At 45.3% G+C, this 21,196-nt stretch overlaps 1 long non-coding RNA gene across 1 annotated transcript; it reads right to left on the bottom strand.

The window, feature by feature from the left end:
• Positions 1–458: 458 nt before the first annotated feature.
• On the bottom strand, positions 459–21,178 carry LOC119843535. Its single transcript, XR_006275890.1, has 4 exons — positions 18,726–21,178; positions 6,871–7,135; positions 6,619–6,763; positions 459–870 (listed from the first exon to the last, which is right to left on the bottom strand). It is a non-coding gene; the product is annotated as an uncharacterized LOC119843535 (long non-coding RNA).
• Between the last annotated feature and the right edge of the window lie 18 nt (positions 21,179–21,196).

The following is a 21,196-nucleotide window of genomic DNA, read 5'->3' on the forward strand; positions in this document are numbered from 1 at the left end:
GGGAGGAGTACTTTCACTGTCTCATCTCCCTCCTATCCCCTCTCTGAGGGTATAAACAAGGGCGAAAGCAGAAAGAGATGATAGAGATTGGCAGCAGCAGCGTTTGGAAGATGGTATGACACCGTGGCCCAGAAAACATATCTCTAGGTAGAACACTGTCCCCTGCTTCTAGCTTGACATCCACACTCTTTCATCTCCTGTTAACTGAATAAGGATCAGATGGACATTTCCTGACTGTATTTTCATAATGCGTTAATTTGATACATTCTGAGCATCTTCCTGTAGCAAATGTTCCTGAAGCTAATTGAATGTGAAGTCAGGGGGCTGGGGAGGGGATGGCAGGGAAAGTAGAGAGCTGGGGGGATCTACATGAGGGGGAGAGAACTAAATTTTGGTGTAAATTAGTGGACAGGTGTGTGTTGTCTCCTTATACCAGATCCTGACAGTGGCTGCTGTCACTCTTTTCCTCTTGTTTTTTCTGTTTTTCTTTTTCTTTTCTTCTTCTCCCCCTTTCCCCTGTTTACATTGTGTTTTGCTGCCATTTGTCCTCTTCCCTCTCCCCATTCTCCCACTTCCCAGAAAGCTTCATGCTACGGGAGGTGAGGGTGTCCGTGAAGGTTGCCCAAGGCTGGGCTGAGCGGAGGAGAGAAGTTTGAACTAGCTGGGCACTGCTGGAGCCTGCATGCCTGGATGTGTGAGCTGACTCCACAGCTGCTTCCCTTAAGGACAGTGGGAGCAGGGTGGGAAGATGCATGGTTTTACCTGCAGACTCAGCAACGAGTGAGCGTGCATACGTTGGGCTGGATTAGGGGGCCTACAACTTCCATTCCTGTGCTGTTCCCCTCTACTCCCAGTGGAGAGAGAAGAGACCTGAATGGAGAGAAACTGGGTCACAGAGGGACCTGAATGGAAAGCAGGAGGAATGAGAACAGGGAGCACAGACTGGAAGGATGCCATCTTGGCGGTAAACATCCACGTTCCAGGGCCTGCTGTTAATCCTGGGGGAAAACGTCCCTCGGGCAGCCTTAGATAAGTTAAGGGGAACCCCACTGGCTCCAGGAGGCTGTTCACTGTGGAAGTCAGTGCAGAAGCTGGCCGCCAGAGTGCATGTTTATCAAGTACATGCACATTTGTCTTGAGCCTTTGAGTCAGACTGGTCTGGGTACGTTTCTACTTGTTTAGTGCTCCTCTTGGTGCTTTGTGCTTCCTCATTCATCCCAGCTGAGATCAAATGTCAAAGTTTGACTTGGTCACCACTGGTTGCTTTGTACTAGAATGGCGCCTTCCGTCCAAAGAGCCCACCGTGTTTTACAGACAGCAACTAAGCCTTGCAGATGCCCCCAGAAGAGAGAACTGCCCCCCGTTGTGGCAGAAATGGACATAGAACCCGGAGTGCCTGATTCTCACTCTTGTGCTTTAAGCACAGCAATGATAGTTGTGTTCCTGTTAACTCTTTAATGTGCAAGTTCTCATAGTCCCCAATGTCCCACCCACATTCTCTGCATTCACCAATCTGCTCTCCTGTTCATTCCACTTCCTTGTCACCTATGCCCCTGCCCCCCATCTTTCTTGCATTCCTCCCAGGACTTATATTCTGAAGATCTTCTCCTCTGACACTTTTTATAGCTCTTTCTGTCGCTGTTTACAAGTTCCTTTTTTACATGCCCGCTGCCATATCCTCTCCTCTCCACAGCACCATTCTCACTTGCTCCTTCAGGGTTATTTGCCAGTTGCCATCTCTGCCTTCCCTTCCACCTGCTCTCAACACAGCTGTGCCTGTCCTGTCAGCACACGACAGCATCAATGGAACCTTGTTTGAAAATTTGACTAGGAACATGAGACAGGAATGGAACTGACTCCCATGAAGCCTCTAGGTGCTACCACAACATAAACGTTTAACAAATTCATTTTCCTTCTTATACACCCAGTTGGGTTTGACCTCTGAAGAATCTATAGGCCACACACACGCCCCAGATCATACTTGTATAGACTAAGACACAGACACTAGCGCACAGAAGATAAAACATGCACAAAACCCAGCCCAAGTAGAGTTTGTTATTTAAAACCCCTGAGGTTTCTTTTTTTCAGAGGAACATGAATCATGGTCAAAAAGTTGGTCGTGGCAGGGATCTGAGACAGGACATGCTCCCTTTCCCCAGTAGTTAGGGGGCAATCAGCTCATCACTCCTGTGCAGGTTACTCTGTTCCTCTGTTTAGCGCCTTATTTCCGAACAATTTAAAACCACCATTAGCTCCTTTCTCTGAAGCCTCCAGTATAGCATGTGGTGCCGGAGACAGAATGCCAGACTAGAGAACCGTGCGTCTTTTCAGCAAAGGCAAATCCCATGTCCTTTTGGCAGGGCTCCTTCAGCTAGAAATCTCTTGTAGAATTTCACAAAAGGTCAGGAGTGGTGTTAGTGGAACATTCCCTCTGACCAATGCCTGCCACCAGAAACCCTCCACCCCAGACCCTCCTGGGCTCAGCCTGCTTCTCTCTGACTCCTGAAGGAGAACAACTGGCCTAAAGCTGCAGTCCCCTGGTCCTGACTCTTATTTTAATAGTTATCTTCAGGAATTTTTTCCTTATGTAAACAGAGCCATGAAACAGACTCTTAATTTGCTGGAGGGTACACTCATTTGGACACTTACCAATCATCTCTCCATCAGCAGCAGTGAGTCTGCCACTGTTTTGATGTGCCCATTTGATGTGCATTGTCCGGAACAGCAGAAAAGAGCTGTCTGAACCTGCTCTGGCTCTTCCTGCAGGGATTTTCAAAAGTTCCTAAGTGATTTAGGAGAATAAATCCCATTGACATAGGCACTTTTGAAAACCTAATGCCCCCACTTTACTCTGAACATTGGGCCCTTTTAGATTCCTAGCTAGTCATTGTGGCCTCACTTGTCTGAGTTTAACTGAAAATTTAGAAAAAGTTCCCTCTAATTCAACTGGTCAGTCTCTCCCAGTGGCACTTATGTTATCTTAAGGGGTGAGCCGTTTTCCTTCTTTGCCGTGGGAAGGCCAGTGTGTCCTTTTTCTTTGAGGTAGCTGCACGTTGACCTTGCCACCTCCCTCCTTGGGAGAGGTTCCTCCATTCTGGTCTCAGTCATGGGCAGTTTTTCAAGATCTTTCTCTGGCAAAGCAGAACTCTGGGGCATGATCAGTGAGAAGTTTCCAATCTCTCCTATAATACATTCAAATCTCTCTCACTTAGGCTGGTCCTCTGAGAGCAAAAGGGCATTCTCTACAGCTTCCTGACACCTGCTGTGACCCTGCTCACTTACCTTGCAGCTCATAAAAGTGCCATTTTGTTCCCATCAGTACAGTTGCTAACATCATAACATGCACACGTTGTGCTATTTTTACCTGGAGGCTCAACAGACCCAAAGGGCTGCTAATTAAATAGGGTAAATCACCCCAATAGGTCTGGCACTGGATGGTTTTCAGTGCCTTTCCCCATCTTTTGTCACAGACTGGACAATAAGGTGTCATTGCAGGCCAGCCCAATACATAAATAGAAAACGCCAGATTCCAGTCCTGTGAAGAGGTCTAAGAAAAATGCCCTGCGTTCTTGCATATATCTGATTGTTGCTGAACTAATAAAAGGAGAGAGTCTTTACTGGTTAATCCAAGCTGTGTGTGTAAGAAGGGAAGTGAATGTATTAAACACTTGAATTGTGGTAGCACCTGAAGGCCTCAACAGTCTCGGTCCCCATAGAGCCAGATGTGGCATAAAAACACAGTAAAAGAGCTTAGAGGATAGAGATCAGACATGGTCGCTGCGATAGACAAGCAGGAGGAGGGATGGGGGAGTACGGGTAACAAGTGCTGGGATATTTTAGCCCAGACTAGCTATGTACAGTTCGTAGCCAGTCAGGAGCAGCAATTTCCTCTATGTATTATGGAAGGTGTGAGCTCTGAGGAGGGACTTGGGGGAAGATAAGATGGTGGCTTTGTGGATTTTGACTGGGAATGTGGGAGCAAGTACAAAGGAGCTTGTGGGTGAAGCAGCCAAAGAAGAGATTTGAAGCGGGCAGAGCAAAGGCAGGAGTTAGCCTTGCAGTGGGATTGGAAGATAGGGCAGGGCTAAACTGTGGAGGGCAAGGGAGCCAATGAAGGGACTTAGGGTGGGGTTATCAAAAGGGCTCATCCTTGGCCTAACTCTGGTCCCACTGACGTCCAAAGTAAAACATGCGTTGATTTCAATGGAAGCAGAGTTAGGTCAACAGTGAGCACTTTTGAAAATCCCACCTTTAAAGAACTTGTATGTCCATCACTGTCCTCTCATCTGCATTTCTCTGCCAGGAGGATTTCATGGGCTTCTAATGCATCAGAAGCCCAACACTGAGAGGCTCTCCCATCCTGAGGAGGCATGAGCTGCAGCTTTGACAAATGGAGAGATCCTGTAGAAAGGCCATGTGGGTATATTGAATTAAAAAAAAAAAGTGTCCCCCACCCCCAAGGCTGAATGCTACATAGTCAATGTATTTGATGCAATCAGTAAACTGTACACACACACACACACACACACACACACACACACACACACACACACACACACACACACACACACACACACACACACACACACACACACACACACACACACACTATAATCACGTACATGGTGCTGACAGTTGTGATGAATTACACTGCCACGTGGTACACAGCATTTACAGGCACCTTTGACTTCCTCCCCTAGGCACTGACCTCTGTTCCATCTCCCCTGGAATTTATTCTAACATTCCAAAACTCTCTGACCAGATTCAAACAGATGCTATTTTAAAATGAATTAAAGGGTTCCTTTCTTTCTTTCTTTCCCAGCAGTGATTTCTACACCCATCTCTACTCCTCTCCCTTATCTCAAACATTGCACAGGGCTGAGGTGCAGGATGGGCAATTTTTAATCTTGGTCCACTAATTCAAAGTCTGATATCTTGTGATTCATCAGGGCTAGAAATGTGCTTTTTATACTTTCAACCAGGAATTCATCCCTTTTAATGATATAAGACTTCTTTGCTTCAAGCCTGGGTAAGGCACAACATTTCTAACTCAAAACTGAAGTATCATGCAAAGAAAACTATTCTGTGTAGTTTTTTGAGATTACTACCATAGAAGGCTTGTTTACACTGGAAAATTCAATTGTATTAGAAAGCAATCTTGAGGAACTCTGATAACATGTTAAACACTCAGTGTAGACTAAGAAAATAGGGTTAACCATGACCAGCTGACATGATGTTAAATATGACAGTTCCTGTCTAAACTGAGAGCTAAATCATATTTCACCTTATTTTAGTTGCCAAAGTTTCTTATGATCAACATGATGTAATTTTATAGTATTGACCAGCCCTTTGTTATGAAAAATATTCTACAGAAGACTAGAAAATGTGGGCCCACGCCAAAACATGAAGGGAGTGAATGAACACTGCAAATAGATAGCTGGATTATCATTGTTATAATTTCCTTCCCAAGGCCTGTATCTGGACGTACAGTAATGAAGGGAGCCAAACAGTGATGGAGAGGAAAAATAGTACCCTGTGTATAAGAACTGAGGTTGGGCATGAGCCGAGTTGCAGAGCACTGCGAGATGCATTCTGGCATCCCCTAACGACAACGACACCAATGTTGCTGATTGGCTCTGCTAGGAATTGTTTCTTGTGGGCAGCGGCTGCTCAGTGTAAAACACCTTGGCTGTTCCAAAGCTGGATTCCCAGACACAGCCAGTTACGGGATCATCTGTAAATGATAATCCATTTGCCTTTCCTGCACTGGAAGCTGCCAATAGTAAACTCTTTCCCTTGCCACTGGTTTCTGCTAATTCATTAACTTCCCACGCTCACCCGTTAGATGCACGTTTGTTAACTTTTACCCATCACATCCCACTCTCTGGGGGAACCATGCAATCCCTTGCCTGTCAGGGCCATGAAAAATTCCATCTGGAGTGAGTCCAGCAGCCGAGACCAGCAGCTCTGTCCTCTTGTGACATTCCAACCTCTTGGTCCTCCTGGCAGAAGCAGTGTGTGTGCATGTGTCTTGCTTCTCCACCCCCACCCCCTGGCTCTGAGCATCATATGGTGCTCTGCCAGTGAAGTGATGTGCTGGGGTGAGGTGGGAGAACTTGGCTTGTGTGGACATGGGTTGTTTTTGTCCTTCAATGACTGTCTAATTATGTCAGAAGGCTCCACTCCACCCCTACCTCCAAGCCCAGGCTGGCTTCATGGAAGAATCAAGAAGATGATTTATGTTGCTCAGTGTCTAGAGCTGAGCTGATGCTGCTAGTTCTCATTATGCTGGGGCCAGGAGGAGTTTAATTTAATGTCATTGTGTTTCTGGGTGGAGACATGGTCAACTGCCAGTTCCCTAATGTGGAAGGCAGGACAGGAAAGTGTGGCCAAGTGGACAGACCCACTTATGAGTTTAAGTGGCTTTGTCTGAATGATCTCCTCTGCTGACACCAGCTGCATCATTGTCATTTGGTGCAGAGGCAAAGAGAATTCCACGAACAAGGAATGATCTGTTAAGCCCAGTTTCAGGGTCAGGGAAGCCAGCCAGGAATGTTCTTTCTCACACCACCCAGGAGGACAGTGTGGGTTCAGAGGGGAAATAAAGGTGACTGTTACCCCAATTTAAAAGTCATTGCCCTGAGTCAGGGCCGTTTTCCAAGATTTTGTGCAATGGAGGCAGCAGTTCTAGAATATAGTTTCCAATCCTGATGGGAGGGATAGGGCGAGACCTTGAAATAATGCAGCGTTAGCAAATGGCCATCTGAAAAGATAAAGCAGCAGGCGATATCTCTTCTAGAGGCTTCAAACCAACTAGTAGTATTCATAAGATTTTATACATAAATGAGAAATAACATAAATGTGACCTACTTAGTCAGGGAGCCTGGCACCAAATGACCAGAGTATCGCCTCTTAAGGCACGAGCACAAGATATTGGCATGGAGTGAGAAGTCACCTGTGCACTTTGCGATTCAAGATCACCCAGCTGGTTGTCTACAGGTAGCGGATCTTCCCCAAGGGGAAGGGGTGGCAGTGCTGGTTGGATGCAGGGCTTTCTTTGCCTGTGACTAGGGCTCTCTCTCTCCAGTACAACTGATGTCTTAACAGCTTTCGAGGGAGGAAGGACATGTTCAACCTAATGGGATAATGGAATAATATGCAGAGCATTTCAGCATTGAGACAGGCCAGCTGGTGGCTACAACCACAAATAACCAAAGGAAAACAAATTTTAAATGTTTCAGAAAGCAGCGCAGTGCATAGGAGGGAGGGGGTGATTTGTATATAAAGAACAAAACCCATTCTATTCAGCCATATCAGGGATGTCAAACTCATTCTGTGGAGAAGACCAAATTCCATCTTTAATGGTAGGCTATAAATTTAGGGCTATATTCCCCTCTGGACCCATAGCAGAATTCCCACTGATGGCAATGGGAGGTCTGCACAAAGATCAAGAGTAGAATCTAGTTAGCAACTAAATCTTTAGTTATTATCATCCTTAATCATTTGTTCAGAACCTTACCGGCACCTTAAGTATCATTTGAAAATATCCTCCTCTTTAATCCCACGGCTATCTCTGGCCTTTGTTTCTCTCTGTCCCCATTCTCCTTTCTGTGTTTCTACTTCCCTTCATCTTTTTGTGTCTCCTCTTTTCTTCCCTCTGCAGCTAGTTCCAGTTCCTACCCCCATAGGCTTCCTTCCAACAATGAAGAAATTAATGCTGGCATTTGAAAGTGTCATTATCAGCTTTTAGAGTTAGGACCCTGGTGAGATTTCTGGGTTGGGGAATTCACTCCTCCCAGAGGATTTGTTTCAAGTTGGCTACTGACTCAGGCAGACAGCACTGCATTATGACAGGTTTCAGAGTAGCAGCCGTGTTAGTCTGTATTCTCAAAAAGAAAAGGAGTACTTGTGGCACCTTAGAGACTAACAAATTTATTTGAGCATAAGCTTTCGTGAGCTACAGCTCACTTCATCGGATGCATTTGGTGGAAAATAGAGAGGGGAGATTGATATACACGCACAGAGAACATGAAACAATGGTTTTATCATACACACTGTAAGGAGAGTGATCACTTAAGATAAGCCATCACCAGCAGCAGGCGGGGGAAAGGAGGAAAACCTTTCATGGTGACAAGCAAGGTAGGCTATTTCAAGCAGTTAACAAGAATATCTGAGGAACAGAGGGGGGTGGGGTAGGGGGGAGAAATAACATGGGGAAATGCACTGCATTAGTTATACCGGGGTCACATTTGGAAGGTTGTCTTTGGAACCATGATGGCTAGAAACTTTTCTCTTTAAATGAAAGCTGAGGTCCTGGAGGCCATATAGATACAACTGGTGTCTGAATGCTTGACCCTCTGGGCAATGTGAGTCTCATTTTATCAGCCCAGGGCCCCATGTATGGTTCCTTCAGATAACAGGCCGGCTCCTGGGTGGTGACTGTAACTGCTTTTAGCTTTCTGCTCTAACTGGCCAGATTCCAATCTCAGCTGCATGGCATACATATTAAATAACTCTAAATTTACACCTCTGTAGTTGAGACAACAATCTGGAACAATGACGAGAAATTAACAACAATGCCAATGATATAAGATGCCAACGTGTCCCAGCCCAGGACCACAGAGAGGCCAATTTCACCCTTTTCCCCTTTCCATGCTGCTTGTTGGCTATAGGTTCATTCCCCTGGGTCTCATTTCCCCCTGGTTAGCTCATGTCCTTACAAGGTGGCAGCCATTCTCATGTGCTGGGGCAGAAGTGTGGGGAGAATGTCACACTTTCACAAATGGAGTTTCCTTTCCTGTGCCTCATTTACCTTTCAGTTTAGCAGCATGTGCTGCTTTCTTTTGAGGAACTGGCTTTGAGTAAAAGGTACATTGATGGAATTCACTCTGTTCATAGACTCATAGACTTTAAGGTCAGAAGGGACCATTATGATCATCTAGTCTGACCTCCTGCACAACACAGGCCACAGAATCTCACCCACCCACTCCTGCAATAAACAGCTCACCTATGTCTGAGCTATTGAAGTCCTCAAATCATGGTTTAAAGACTTCAAGGTGCAGAGAATCCTCTAGCAAGTGACCCGTGCCCCACACTGCAGGGGAAGGCAAAAAACCCCCAGGGCCTCTGCCAATCTGCCCTGGAGGAAAATTCCTTCCTGACCCAAATATGGCAATCAGCTAAACCCTGAGTATTTGGGCAAGACTCACCAGCCAGATACCCAGGAAAGAATTCTTTGTAGTAACTCAGATCCCACCCCATCTAGCATTCCATCACAGGCCATTGGGCCTATTTACCACTAATAGTCAAAGATCAATAAATTGCCAAAATCATGTTATCCCATCATACCATCTCCTCCATAAACTTATCGAGCTTAATCTTGAAGCCAGATAGGTCTTTTGTCCCCACTGCTTCCCTTGGAAGGCTGTTCCAGAACTTCGCTCCTCTGATGGTTAGAAACCTTTGTCTAATTTCAAGTCTAAACTTCCTGATGGCCAGTTTATATCCATTTGTTCTTGTGTCTAAAAATCTGTTACTTTCTCAAAGAACAGGTTTCAGAGTAGCAGCCGTGTTAGTCTGTACTCGCAAAAAGAAAAGGAGTACTTGTGGCACCTTAGAGACTAACAAATTTATTAGAGCATAAGCTTTCGTGGGCTACAGCCCACTTCATTGGATGCATAGAATGGAACATATAGTAAGAAGAGATATCTATCTATATATACATACAGAGAAGGTGGAAGTTGCCATACAAACTGTAAGAGGCTTACAGTTACATCTTAATTAAATAGCCTCTTACAGTTTGTATGGCAACTTCCACCTTCTCTCTGTATGTATATATATCTCTTCTTACTATATGTTCTATTCTATGCATTCAATGAAGTGGGCTGTAGCCCACGAAAGCTTATGCTCTAATGAATTTGTTAATCTGTAAGGTGCCACAAGTACTCCTTTTTTTTTTTTCTCAAAGAAGGAGATCAGGTTGGTTTGGCACGATCTACGCTTTGTAAAACCATGTTGTATTTTGTCCCAATTACCATTGACCTCAATATCCTTAACTACTTTCTCCTTCAAATTTTTTTCCAGAACCTTGCATACTACAGATGTCAAACTAAAAGGCCTGTAGTTACCCGGATCACGTTTTTTCCTTTCTTAAAAATAGGAACTATGTTAGCAATTCTTCAATCATATGGTACAACCCTTGAGTTTACAGATTCATTAAAAATTCTTGCAATGAGCTTGCAATTTCATGTGCCAGTTCCTTTAATATTCTCGGATGAAGATTATCTGGGCCCCCCAATTTAGTCCCATTAAGCTGTTTGAGTTTGGCTTCCACTTCGGATATGGTAATATCTGCTTCCATATCCTCATTCCCATTTGTCATGCTACCACTATCCCTAAGCTCCTCATTAAAAACTGAGGCAAAGTATTTGTTTAGATATTCGGTCATCCCTAGATTATCCTTAACCTCCACTCCATTCTCAGTGTTTAGCGGTCGCACCTCTTCTTTCCTTTTTTTCTTCTTATTTATATGGCTATGGAAGCTTTTACTATTGGTTTTAATTCCCTTTGCAAGGTTCAACTCTGACTTTTAGCCTTTCTCACTTTATCTCTACATCTTCTGACCTCAATAAGGTAGCTTTACTTGCTGATCCCCCCATCTTCCACTCCTTGTATGCTTTCTGCTTTTTCTTAATCACCTCTCTGAGATGCTTGCTCATCCAGCTTGGTCTACAACTCCTGCCTATGAATTTTTTCCCCTTTCTTGGGATGCAGGCTTCAGATAGTTTCTGCAACTTTGACTTGAAGTAATCCCAGGCCTCCTCTGCCTTTAGATCCATAAGTGCTTCAGTCCAATCCACTTCCCTAACCAATTTCCTTAACTGTTGAAGTTATTTCTGGCACTGAGATAGCTGGAAGGAAGTCAGCATTACACACATGTTACTGTTTGGTCTTGGAAGGTCTGAGAACCCTCTAAACTCTTGGCTGAGAATTGGCCCTCTCCCTTTTATCTAAAAGCTTTTTGCTTTCCTGTTAAGTTAATTAAGCTTCTATTTTGTCTTCCTTGTACCATGTTGCCAGCCCCTAGTTTTTCATCAGGACATGGGTTCAATAAGCATCATTTACAATGTCAAACTTAAGTTACTATTGTTTGTTTTCAGAATTCAGTCTGTCTGTTCAATTCCATGCTTTACTGTGGAGCCAGTAGTATTAGCCTTAAGAAGCTGAAGGAAAATATCAGTGGGGTTAGCTAACAACCTTCACATGAGAATTGCTTTTAAAAAAGGTATCGCGCTCAGTGTTTCTTCCATGTCTCGTAATGTAAGAGAGAAAGTATGGTCTAGTGGTAATAGCCAGAAAATTAGGAGTCAGGGCTCCTGCAGTGTTGGATGTCAGCTCCATAGAGTTTGAGAGACTCATGAGAGTTGAACAGTTGAGAGTGGATGACTCTGGGGAGGTTTTTTAATCTAGGTAATTGAGGGGAGTTTGCAAAATCAAATGTTGCATCTTCCTGCAGGTCCATGCAATCTGCCATGGAGGTCTACACCTGAGAACCCATTTGTTGTACTGTGACCTTTTACTGGACACCTTACTATATCTGAGAGGGTTGAGTGACACTGCTGTGGCTTGGGGATATAAAGGTTCAAGGGGGACTAATTACTACAATTTGACTCTGTCAGTTCCAGTTGTAGGTAGGAGTAGGAACACATTGTTTTTTGGGAGTTGGACAGGCCCAAGATATTTTGTTACTGATTGCTTTGGTCACAGTTGAAGTGTCTTCTCAACAGTTCTGGGTGTCAGCTGATAAAGACCCTGCTCTCCATTTCATGCTGTTCAGTGGAAGATCAGAGGCTAATGAGGTTAACATAGTCCATTATTTGATTATGGATAAGGCATCTGATGTTGCAACTGCAACCTGGTTGGATGCTGCTGCAGTGCCACAGTAGCCCAGATGTCATCCAGTGGGTACTCAGTTCATCATGATGATTGAGGAGGCAGTGTTGTCATGTTGGAGACAGTTGATACTAAATGTAGTCCTCCCACCCAAATCCAAATCTAATTCAGCATGTGCAGTATGTGGGATGGAGTTAAAATAGAACTGGTGCTGGTGTAGTGCCTTAGTAATGCCTGTAGATTAGATGTAAAGATCCCTCACAGCTCCAGAGTCTCTGCTTGAGCTGACCGTTCCTCTTTGCAGAAGGAACACAGAAGCTCTCCAGAATGATTCTCAGCCTAGCTCAAAATTCCCTGGTTGCCATATACCATGGTCCAAATAGTTGCCATGGGATGTGGGGGTTCTTCAGAATTCAGTAGGTCCTGCAGTTTATCTCTTTAGACCACCACACTGTATACTGACATCCAAATCTGTTCTCCTATGATCTAATCGCAGTAATAACAAGTAACAGTGAAAGTCGGCATTCTCCTTTGAGCAGTTCCATGCCGTATGCCCACTGACAATCTTGCCAGCAGAGGTGTAGACTAGAGATCAAACAAGTGCTTCCACCTTGAACTGAGCAATGAGAAAATGACAGAAAAACAGCTGGGATTGAGGACTACCTCTAATCTCCTTTGCAGCATCACAGGATTCTGGGCCACATTTAAGAGTTCAGGATGCCTGCAGAAGATGACTGACACCCTTTTGGAGGAAGACATAACACAGGCAGGGATTCAGGTGAACTGCTGAGCTGGATGGAGAATGGGAGTGGGGAGCACAGGAGGAAATCCCCAAATCCCTTTGTCTAATAGTAATGTAGCTAGGTGTGTCCCTTTATTTCTAGATACTAGTCAACCAATATATGCTCAGCATTACACCATAGAACTGAAGAGCAAGTGAGGGCTGGGGAATCAAACTCACAATTTATATTGGCTACTGACCATCTTCAGAAAGGTCAGCAGTATACAGGATAACCTCAGCATTTGAATGTCTTGGTCTTTCTTACTCACAAAGGATGTTAAAAAGAAGCCAGCACCCATGTTACTGAAAGCAGCTTTCTAAACTCTGCTCAACTGAATGTGAAATTGCAGTTAATTAAAATGGGTATTTGAGAGCCCTCTGCTGGTGGCCACATTGCTGAAAACAGCTTGTAAAATATTTTCCATATGGCTTTAGCCAGCTGAAAACTGTTACTCTTTAAATATTTTGGTTAAGTACAGAAAAAAAGAACTTTTATCCTGAGTGCTAAACATGCACAATGCTGCAGCAGATAAATAATTACTAGCATTCCTCATCTTCACAGTGCTTTACAAACATGAGCTAATTAATTTTCATAGAACCCCTGTGAACTGTAATATTAGCCCCATTTTATTGATGGGGAAACTGAAATAGAAATTAACTTGTGACCAAACGTAGGTGTCACAGCGAGTCAATGTGAGAAATGCAATTACAACTAGTTTCTGGCTCCAATCGTGTGCTTAGACCGCTATCCCATGGAACCTCTCACTCCAGTTAAACAGAAATGTTTTTCTAGATAAAGACAAGCCAATGCTGTGTACAGAAGGACCCCTCAGAAGCTAGATTGGCAGAAGTTGGAGCTCACTACCCATCATGAAGACTGTGGGTAGGATTCTCACATATGGCTAATCTGCAGGGCCTGTGGAGGAGAGGAAGGTTGCTTGAAGTCACTTTTCACTTCCCAGTCCAGGGGCTGACTGGGAGTTGGTTTGGTCGTTGGCATGATTTAGACCTGCCTACATTTTATGCCAACAGTAATGGTTTCCAAGGGGCTTCAGCAACTCATCTTTTGATTTCCAACATGCTGCCTACTCTGGCAGGAGGCCAAATGGATGGCATAAAGCCAGCTATGTCAGGTTTCTGACATACAGGGCTTCCCCCAACCCAGGAGTGATCGAATCTCGGGCTTTAATTTGATCCATTATAAAGATAAGGGCTATCTGGAAAATTCTGATCTGGGTTCAGATTTTGAAATCGCCCACCACCATAAACCCAATTTTGGCCCTGCCCCAAGTTGGGCCCATCTCTAAATCTGACACACATATTTCTCTCATTTGAATAAAGCAGAATTAGAAAGAGACCCATTCAAGTGTACTGTATAAAAAAAAAAATCCATGATGTTGACAAGATGCCATGTTGTAAAGGGGACAGATTAAAACAGAGCTAAAGGGACTCTCCCCACACCACAAATGCCCCATAGAAGTCCCCTCGATTGTTTTGCAAACCAAAGAGGGGCAGGAAAAAAGCTAGTTAGTGTTCGTTACACATTGACTAATCTAATACAGCTAGTCCTTTTCTCCTTCCCATGTTATTTTATAGCTGTCATACCTCATTTCTTTTGCTCATTTGCTGCCTGACCACCATCTTTTTTTAAACATATGGAATTACTTTGATCAGAAATACTGGGTGAGGGATTTTTTTTCATATCTGCATTAGAAGGAGTGGATCCTGCCAGCATATCTGCTATCAGAATCCACTTCAGTGGCACATTGCAGCAGATTTTTTTTTTCCCCAGGTGATAAGGGCAATGGCACCATAACATAGAAAGCAGGGGTCAAGTTACACATGAGCTTAGGTGACCACTAGTTTCGGCTGCCCCCACATGCAGTGAAATCCCTTTGCTGATATTAATAAAAAGCAGCATAACCCTTTGGAAGGTAAGAGGGTGTTGCTGGGTCAAGGGTGCCAGTTGTTAGCATGCTAGTCTCTTTGGAGAGAACTTTGTGTCTTGTTTCAGGGAATGATGGTGAGAGAAATGGTTAGGAAATGTGATCTAGGAGAAAGCAACAGAATCTTGGGAGGAACACAGGCATTCTGGGGGGTGGGGGCAGGAATGTACATACTAATTATGCAGGAGGGAAGACAGAGATTCTACTTTATAAATACAATCCTGTCTGCTGGCTCTGACCTGCAGCCATGTTCACCCTTTGCTTAAGTTACAGTGCAAAAATTGATTGTTTGAATCAGTTCTTGGTTTTTTCCCCAGCCTTGGGCCTGACTTCTAGGTTTGCTTGGCTCTTAATTCCACTTAGTGCCTCAGGGCTCTGAGTGTCCCTTAGTTATGCTAGGGCCACTAACCTGGAGTTTGTGAGGAATAATAAGAATAGCTGGTGACTCCCGGCTATAGGAACCTTCTGGGAGCAGAATCTTGCAGCAAAGAATCTGGACCATTTTAGTTAGACTTTAATTTAAATTCTAGAATGCTGTCTGCCCAAACCAGGACTTCAAACTGGGGATGCAGGTGAAGAACTGCTTGCTGTACAGATGGCATCCAGGTGATACCAAGTTTTTTAGTCTGGAACCTGGCATCACTAGGCATTTACTTCTGGACGAGTCCTGTCCCAGGCATCTCTGAGATCCAACTATTTAGTAAAAATATATTGATAGACAGGAAGTATGTGAACCCTTTAGAATTTGTTTTGAGGGAGTTCTCAACCATTTTAAATTATCCCCTTGGTCAACTATCTCCATCTGAGTTGATTACCAGAGCAACCTCCATTCATATCAGAGGGTTCAGTTATTTCACAGAATATACTAATATGAGAGGTCCAGGTAATCCAGAACATTGTATGCAAACCTCTTTCAGAATTTTGGGGAAGTTCTGAGTGAGCATTCAGAGCTGGATTCAAGCTTCATAACTTTGATCTATCTTTGTAAGGGATTGAGCTGGGATGTTCAGATTTGGATCCAGGCTCTCTCTCTATTTGATATGCCATCATCCGGGGGGGAACAGAAATCATCTTCCTTTATTAGGTTATCTTCCTGCTGAATGTTAAGATTTGGTGCTTTGGAAATTTATGTTGGCCATTCTGTTCCTTTATCCATACACAGTTTCAGAGAAATAGTCTGGTTTACCTCCATCTCTATTACTACTTCTAGTTTTGTCAGGTTTCAGAGTAGCAGCCGTGTTAGTCTGTATTCGCAAAAAGAAAAGGAGTACTTGTGGCACCTTAGAGACTAACAAATTTATTAGAGCATAAGCTTTCGTGAGCTACAGCTCACTTCATCGGATGAAATGCATCCGATGAAGTGAGCTGTAGCTCACGAAAGCTTATGCTCTAATAAATTTTAGTCTCTAAGGTGCCACAAGTACTCCTTTTCTAGTTTTGTCATTACCCTTAGTAGCAAAGAATAGGAATGTCTACACTGTCCATGTTACAGCGTGGTAGCGCTGTGACATAGGCAGTGTAGACATGCTTTATCACCAGGGGAGAGTTCTCCCGACAAAAATAATAATAATAATAAAAAAAAACTCACCCCAAATGAAGGGTGGTAGCTTTATCGCCAGGAGCACAGCAATAAAGCGCTGTCTATACTGATGCTTTTCAGCACTACAACTTTTGTCGCTAATGGGTGTGTTTTTTCACACCCCTGAATGACTAAAGTTTTAGTGCTGAAAGTGGCAGTGTAGACACAGCCTACGCCTTTGTTGTATTGATGCAGGGTGGTTAGTCTGGTGCACAGGAAATGTATTGTTTTTTCAGGTCTCTTCCCTACACAAGTATTCTTCAACTTTATTGCTCTGAAGTCAATTTCCTACACGTAGTACACTTTAAACAAAGCTAAATTACAAACAAACAAGCCACCAAAAGAGAAGTCACTATGAGTTCATGCTAAGATTAGAAAAGAAACTTGGAGAATAGTTCAGCTATGTGACCTTATTCAGGAGCTGGACACAGAACAGACTTGCTGCTATGTTTTTCTCTACAGTTTGCAAGGCAGACAGAGAAGAACTTGATCAATCCCAAAACAAGGCCAGACCCTTCAGTTTGTTCCCAGGGTGGGCTCCAGCAATAGCACTGCTAGGAAAATGCTTTCCCAGCTCACAGCCATGCTGGATATTGACATGAAATTGAGCTATGTGTTGATTCCTTAAAAAGCCGTCTGTAGTTTCAGCTGGATACAACATTGATTTTCTGTTGTGCAGTGTTGTTGTGAACTGTTAAATACCTGCCACCTTCCACCCAAGAGGTGGATAAAGTGATTCTTTATAAATAGCTTTTAAATCTGCTAGTAGAGCACTTTAGGATCTTCAGATGAAAGCTGCTCTATAAATATCAGTCATTATTATCATTGCATTGCAGGAAAGCACTGGGGAAACAAATATTTCCTCAAAAACCAATTCTCCAGGCTCATGGCCCTGGACATTCAGGTAGAACTATGGTGATGTGTGTAGTAGGAAGGTTATAATTATATAAATATAATTTATATTATCTATAAATAGATAATAGACTGGATACCCTCTGTCTAAAGGAGTTTCTCCCTTCGCAAACAGTTCCCCTTTTCCATTTGCAATGTGTATTTGCCACCTTTTGTGTCACAAAGTAGCACCATCCCAACTATTGACTAATCTTGAAAATTCGCCAAAAGACTAGAAAATTGTTTAATTTCCTGCATCCTACTTCCACGCCCCCTCCTCTACTCACACAAACATCAAACCCTTCCTCTGCTACCACTTGCACATAAGTCTGTCACGGAGCTCACAGATTGCGTGACTTTCCATGACCTCTGTGACTTATGCAGCAGCTGGTGTGGCTGGCTCCGGGGCTGCCCGAGCAGATCAGGCAGCCCCTGGGCCAGCTGCACCAGCTGCTGCTGGGGCAGTTTGGGTATGGACGGAGCTCAGGGCTGGGGCAAGGAGTTGGGGTGTAGGGTGGTGCTTACCATGGGGGCGGGGGCTCCCTGCAATTGGCCAGCGTGTCCCTGCAGCTCCTGGGCAGAGGGGCCACGGAGCTCTGCACGCTGCCCCTGCCTCCACAGCTCCCATTGGCTGCGGTTCCTGGCCAATGAGAACTGCATAGCAGGAGCTTGTGGTGGGGGCAGTGCATGGAGCCACCTGACCTTCCCTCCCCCTCGGAGCTGGAGGGACATGTGGAACCGGCAGGGAGTCTGCCAGTCCTGCCCCCACTCCACCCCTTCTCCAAGCCCCTGCACACTCCTGTTCCTGGCCCACTTCTTCCCACCCCTGCTCCCCCCCCATCTCCATTCCACCCCTTCCCCCAAGCCCCGGCTTCTGCCTCCTCCCCAGAGTGATGCCAGGAGCTGTGGGGGCGGAGCGGGGCAGGCTGGGGCTGGGTTGCTTGCTGCTGCCAGCACCAGGCTGCTAAACCCCCAGGCTGCCCTGGACCCCGTGTCCTGAAGTGCAGGGCCCACCAAAGCACAGGGCCTGGGGCAGTGGCCCCAGTCGGTCCTATGGACGAGATGGCTCTGGTCACCAACAAAAATGAAAAACAGATTTCCTGTCAGAGAAGAGCTGTATATCTATCTACTTGTTTACATGTGAAATGAGTATTGCCTTGTTCACAATGGGTCTCCCATCACTAGTCTGAACTGAATGCAAATAAAGAGTTGTGGGAACATCAGAAAGAAACAGAGAAAAACAGCTTGGGGGAGAGAATCTTATTTGGTGGTACAGATCAAAGATCTGCCTGAGTATATCTGGGCAATAGAGAAGACACTCAGGCAGCCTTCACTAAGGAAGTAAGAGAAGGACAGCAGTTTTCTTCATGAAAAAGGGGTCTCAATCATCCTTGGTTGAAAATGCTGAAGAGAACTTTGGGTGAGAGAAACTTCTTTAGAGGTTAAACTGTTAAGTTTAGTCTCTAGAAAGCAAGTTATGATTTTGCTTTATATGTAGCCATTTGTTTCCAATATTCTTACTCACTATTACTTGAATCTCTCTTTTGATAATATAGTTATAGTGAAAACAAGAGTAAATTTAACTAAGCAAACTGATAGTCCTAAACTGAATCTTACAAGCTTGAGTGTACTGTACCTTTGGGAACAGCAGGCCTGGTGATTGTGTGAGTGTTCAGTGGATAAGGGGCTGGATGCTCCAGAGAATGCTCTGAGTATTCAGGGGTTGGTGTGTGCCTATCACACTACCTGTAGAGAGAGAGAGCAAGGCCTGGAAAGTGGTGTTTTGCTGCTAGAGTCTGGTGGTTTCAGGGTACTGACCCACAACAGGCACAGACATGACTATTTCATGCTAAGAGCAGGCAGTGGTGAGGTGCCTCACAACCCTGAGTAACCCTGGGGAGCATCACAGGAGAGCATATGGGGGTATCTGCAAAGGCTGGCATTTCCAATTGCTGCTGGGAAACCAAATGACCGCTGGATTCTTTTTGTTTAGATTAAAAGTTAAAAGTTGCTCTTCTCTTGCAAATATTTAAGAGGCTTAATATTTAACTTAATTAACATTTGCTATTATCAGGGTTTTCAAGTGCTGTGTGTTGCCATGTGTCACGGACTCATAGGTCATGTCCACTCTTGGCCCTATACAGTCCCTGGGGGGGAACCCTCTTCAGTGAAAAAAGAAAAGGAGTACTTGTGGCACCTTAGCGACTAACATTTATTTGAGCATAAGCTTTCGTGAGCTACAGCTCACTTCATCCTCCTCGGGGGTCCACTCTTGGTGGTTAAACCCCTCCACCTCTTGGCACCACACCTCTCTGAGCCTTTAGCAAACCTGTCTCTCGTCATGGGCCCCCTCAGGGAGTCCACTCACTCTGGAAGCCCAGGGCCTCTGCTCCCAGAGGGAATAATGCACCCCTGTTCTCTAGACTGGAGCGACTCTCATTCAGTGTAAAATAGGAGGGTTTACTGAGCGTCTGAACACAGTACAGGAAACTCTCAGGGCCCTCAGGCCTGGCCTCCTTCAGCACAGTACATCTAAGTCTCCCCTACATCCTCGTGGGCTCTCTTTCTCTCCCTCTCCCGCTCAGAGACCCCCTGCTTTCCAGCTGGGCATCCACTATCACCTGCTCCCAAGCCCCGCCTTTGTCCTTTATCTTTTGTTCAAGTAAACAGGGTTGCCTGGGCCTCCTCTCCTTTTAGCCCACTAGCTGGACCCAGCTGGTCAGGTCATTGGGGTCCTCTCTCTGCAGCCCATTGTCCTCCCACTGGCCAGAACCCTCTGTGTTGGCCGAGCTGGGGCTCCTGGTCACCAATCGCTGGGGTATCCATTCTCCTGGCCATTGACTGGAGTCTCAAGTTCCGTCGCTGGGCCTCTGTAACAACAAACTCCCTCTCCCATCACCTCGTTAAACCAGTAACACCCAGGGAAACTGAGTCCCACCCCCTCTACATGCAAACTTGAAAAAACCAAGAAAATGCCCCCACTTTCGCCACACCATGTCTTGTAGGAGACATGTAAAGAAAAGACTCTAAAAGTCATAGTTTTGATCTATTAAGACATTTGTAACAGTCACTGGACTCTGTAACCAGTTTTCTCATGGGAACAAAATGCTTACACATTATTCATTTCACAATAACACCTAGAAGCAAAAAGCATGGCCCATAGTTATTGTCTCTGGTGGGAATAATGAAGTTTAAACAGGATGGCCTCTTGGTACTTACTAATGGAACTATCCTTTATTCATACCCACTGTTCCTTGTCCCAGATTGGTGTTTAAATGGAGGCTGGTACATTGCCTCCTTATTTTGTCTGAGCTGTCCTTTGTGTGGTAGATTGATTCTCTCTGGCTCTAGGATGATTTTCCAGTGATAACGTGGGGCTCAAAGCCAAGTTGAGGACTAGGTTAATCATTACCGTGTCTGGCTGCTGTGTGGTGTCTTTTTGCTATTAAAAATGATACACATCACAAGATGCATGACGTTTTCTGTAAACTGTAATACTCTCTTTTCCTCCCCTTCCCATACTGTGGCTTTGCTTATAGGACATCTTAAAAGTTATTAAGAGTGTGTTGTGCCCGTGTGCTGGTTCTAGGTTAGCCAGGGATTAGAGGCTGAGGGGGCCCGACGGGACCTTTGTGACCATCTTGTCTGACCTCCTATATAACATGGGCTACAGAGCTGCCCCCAAAATGGTGCCTAGAGCAGATCTTTTAGACAACCAGCCTGGGCATAGCAGGGGCCGTCGCCCCGTAGTGATTCTAAGGGGCACAGGGGGTAAGCGGAGGGCCTGCACGGCTCCAGGGGGTTGGTAGGAGATGCACCCGTTCAGGGCCGGGTGCCCTCTCCTCCGTCAGCGACAGGCTAGGCCAGAGGGGCACGTCGCAACCAACCCTGGGGGGGCGGCCACAAAAGAGCGCACAGGCCATGGAGACGGATAGTGCCCCCCACCCCATCCCAATGGCGGTGCTCCCCCTCCAGGGCGCTGTGAGAGGCAGGTTGGGCGGGGCCCTGGGGGACAAGCTGGCCCTGCTTCTGCCCGGGTTGCAGCCAGTGTGCGACCATCCCCGTGCCCCCCACCCCCAGGTCTCGCACGTCCAGCCCCGCAGCGGC

The sequence above is a fragment of the Dermochelys coriacea genome, chromosome 15 (assembly GCF_009764565.3).
Source record: "Dermochelys coriacea isolate rDerCor1 chromosome 15, rDerCor1.pri.v4, whole genome shotgun sequence".
Taxonomy (NCBI): domain Eukaryota; kingdom Metazoa; phylum Chordata; order Testudines; family Dermochelyidae; genus Dermochelys; species Dermochelys coriacea.